This window comes from Asparagus officinalis, chromosome 7 (assembly GCF_001876935.1).
Source record: "Asparagus officinalis chromosome 7, Aspof.V1, whole genome shotgun sequence".
Classification (NCBI taxonomy): Eukaryota; Viridiplantae; Streptophyta; class Magnoliopsida; order Asparagales; family Asparagaceae; genus Asparagus; species Asparagus officinalis.
Window position 1 is genome coordinate 61,694,597 of NC_033800.1, and position 3,919 is coordinate 61,698,515.

General features: G+C 46.1%; 1 pseudogene; it reads right to left on the reverse strand.

Moving 5' to 3' along the window:
• LOC109847238 lies at nucleotides 1,495–2,378 on the reverse strand (annotated as a pseudogene).

The window sequence follows — 3,919 nt, forward strand, 5'->3', positions numbered from 1 at the left end:
CATGCCTCCAATCACTTATAATAAGATGTTGTTGGTGATCTCTCCTCCACTCTGCCGACCGTGCATGTGTAAAGTAGTGCTGCGCAGCCGCCAAACCCATATCTATATTACCGTCATCCTGTGTTCGGCCGAAGTAACGTTTTACCCTCTTCAACACCATATAAGATAGAGGTTCTATTACATAAAGGTATTCTTTCCCTAGCAATTTTGAGCATTGATCTGATTCTTTTAGCAACATCTATAAAAGTCTATACTACTAGCTACACTAAAGAACTCACGCAGATTTTATTTTTTCTATCCACTCAAGTTCTATTAAGCTGGTTAATCGAGGAACACGGGGAACCAAGCTCCGCCCTCTCACGAAACTGCTATTTGTGGCACTGAGAAGCTACCAACTCAAAACCAGATTTCGGAGAGTGAGTGAGCGGCGCCATAATGCAATTTATCGACCAATATATTTGACTGTTTGATTATTATACATCAACATTAAATAAATAAAATAAAATAAAATAACTTGTTTCCCACTAACCTCGTCTTCTACTGGTAATTCATCATAAAAATTAGGTCAATCTACTAAGTTGGCAAGCCAGTTTGTTATCCATTTAACATTGACATCAGTATATGCTTTGTATCGTCTTCTCCTGCATCAGTTCCTATTACATGCACCAGGCTGTCCGAGGAATTTACCCGAAAACGATTTCTTTCTTCTCTGCTCCTCCCTTGTTCTGAAAATTGATGAGCTTTCAAATAATATTTCACATTGTTACTTAGCAAACGGTACAATGAAAACAAGGCATTCCGCTCATTCTCATAAAATCCACATAATGCGAAAAAAGGGAGAAACTCTACATTTTTCTTGAATAGTGTACGATCCACAACTTTTTACCATGATTTACTATATCAACTGCACCCATCAATGTCGAGTTTTCCATCATACACTTTGCCATGTCTTACAACTCCCGCGTATTCATTGCCATCAAGCATTCACCCAATAATGGTTCAGGATCGGACATTGCACCAATCGGCATTCGCAACGTTTTAGAGGTATTTGAGTTACTATAGAAAAACATTTAAATCCAATTGTTGTTCACTAACAAGTAAAATTTCCACCTGAAATTATGCTAAAACTGACTACCCAAAGCCAAGATTCCGATTTGTATGTCATTGATCCTAAAATAATACCATATGAATTCAGAACAACTGAAAGTGAAGCTCTTCTACTCGCATAAACAATCAGACCAATGCGTTGACGTGTAATACTATGGCTTCATGTGACTACATAAACACTATGATTGATATAATTAGCTACATTATTCCACTCCCTCGATGGTTCCCCTCTGAGCAGCAATTAATCTATGTAGCAAAATACACCGTCATGATCATCCAAATTTAACAAATGAATAAACAAATACAGCAGGCACGATCGTAAACTAAACTATAGTACTCAGTTCCCAACAGAATCCTCGCCAGCTAATTGTGCAAAGCCTCACTCAGCTATCGATTGCAGACGGCGTTGAGCAGCGAATTTGGACCGCATCAATCCACGAAAATACTGATGCCAATCTTCCCCGTCCCTCACGCTCGCCTTGCCTGAGCCCGCGCCATAGACCTCGTCGTTGGCATCGATTATCGTAATGCCAGGTAAACGTCAATGTCAAATTATCCACCACCGCCCGCGTGATCAGCGCCCTTCTCCGTTCACTTCTCGAACCAGCACCGCCGTTGAACAGCCCTCATCTTTGCTCGTTGCGAACGCCAAATCCTCGCGCTACCCTCCGTCGCATCGTCGTTCTGTGAAAATCCTCGTATTTTGAACCCCTCCTTCTATGTGCATCAGGACCCCCTTCCAGAATTTGCAGCGTACTCCGCATCCCTCGGCGAACTCCGAATGATTCTCCAGTAGACGCCGTCCGTTGCAACCGCTGAATTGAAAACCATCACGTCCGGACCTCTGTCTTCTATAGAAGCTACTTCACAGCAGTCCCTGAATACTCATTCTTGAGGCGAGTCACAAGCCCAAGTGTTCTTGGTGCCGTTCCGTGTGACGTGTTGAAAATGCTTGGTATACTCACGGACTCGGACGCGTTCCTCGGGCTTGGTGAACTTCGTCGCTCGACTCGGGGAACGACGCCACGATCAGCCAACCCGAGCACGAATTGAAGCATGTTCCGGATGGTGTCCACGTGATTCGAAGTCGGCCCACAGAAGAAGAGCAACTTGATCGTTCAGCATCCTCCAAGCCCAAATCGCGAGTTGAACATCCTGAGGCACAGTGCGGCAGAATAAACAGCCGTTGCCTCTCCAAAGGCGCCCCAGCGGCCCTTCACCCAGCGGTGTTGCGCACTGGAATCGGCCTCGAGACAGCTGGTACGAACCATCATCAGGCAACGCTACAATCGATTCCACTTAAACGGACGGAAATCAGCCGAAAAAATCAACAGCCGCTAGTCACGCCAGACAAATTCACACGCATGGAGAAGTACAGAGCTTGACGTTGACTCGGGCAGCGACTGAAGAGTACTGTCGTTGCTCCTGTAGAAAAAAATTGGGTCCCTGAGCTCTCTCCTTAAACTTGAACTCTCTTCGGGGAGATATTAAGCCCTTCAAAGCCTCGAAAAAGCAGCACGACAAGGTGAGATTGTATTCACCGCGACGAAATTCAGAGGTTGACCTGGAGCTGCCGAAGGAGTAGAGCCTTTGCCGTGATCAGTGACGGCGCCGAGACTTCCAAACTCGCCGACGAGGGTCGGTCTCGAAGTAGTCGCCGCCGAGGCCACCGCCTGTTGCCCGAGCTTCGTCGCAGCGCCGAGATGTGTAAGCTGTGGACATACGGCAGCCGGGAGCCTCACACGCGCGCGCCGCCCTCGTCGATGCCCGGGGGACCGAAATAGGCCAGTCTTAATCCCGGCACGGCATCGCCTTTTCGGCGGCGAGCCACGCGGGACAAAAGAGAGGACGTGAAGTTTTGGGCATCGGCACGGAAATTCCAAGAAGAGGAGGAAGGAAGCGAGGCCGCTGCCGCTGCCTCTGCTGCTGATGATGATGCAGGAGCAGAGACGATGGTGGTGGTGTTGAGGAGGAGTGGGAGAGGAGGAGGAGGAGAGGTGAGAGGAGAGGAGAGGGGTAAGTAGAAGGGAGAGGGGTTAGGGGGTGTTGCGGCCGAAGGAGAGAAGGGAGTGCTCGAGCGAGGAGGAGGAGGAGCGAGGAATGAGGTGGGAGGAAGGAATTTGGGATGATGATTAGCCACCGCGTCGCAGCGGAGGAAGAGGTTTTTCATCAGCTACCGACATTTTTCCGCCTCATTATGCCTTGTTTTCCTTGTACCGTTTGCTAGAGTAACAATTTGTGAGAAATTTATTTGAAAGCTCATCAATTTTCAGAACAAGGGGAGGAGCAGAAAGAAAAGAAATCGGTTCTTCGGGTAAATTTCCTCGGACAGCCTGGTGCAGTGTAATAGTGAACTGATGCAGGAGAAGACGATACAAAGCATATAGCTGATGTTCAATGTTTAAATGGATAAGCAAACTGGCATTTGCAACTTAGTAGATTGACCTAATTTTTATGATGAATACCGTAGAAGACGAGGTAGTGGGAACAAGTTATTTTATTTTATTTTATTTTATTTATTGTTGATGTTAAATAATCAAACAGTCAAATATATTGGTCGATGAGATTGATTATGGGCCGCTCACTCACTTCTCCGAATATCTGGTTTTGAGTTGAGTAGCTTTCAGCTTGCACAAATAGCAGTTCGTGAGAGGGCGGAGCTTGGTTTCCCCGTGGTTCCTCCGATGATCAAACCAGTTAATGAACTTGAGTGGAAGAAAAAATAAAGATCTGCGTGAGTTCTTTAGTGTAGTATAGTATAATTTATAGATGTTGCTAAAAAGATCAGATCATGCTCAAAATTGCTAGGAAA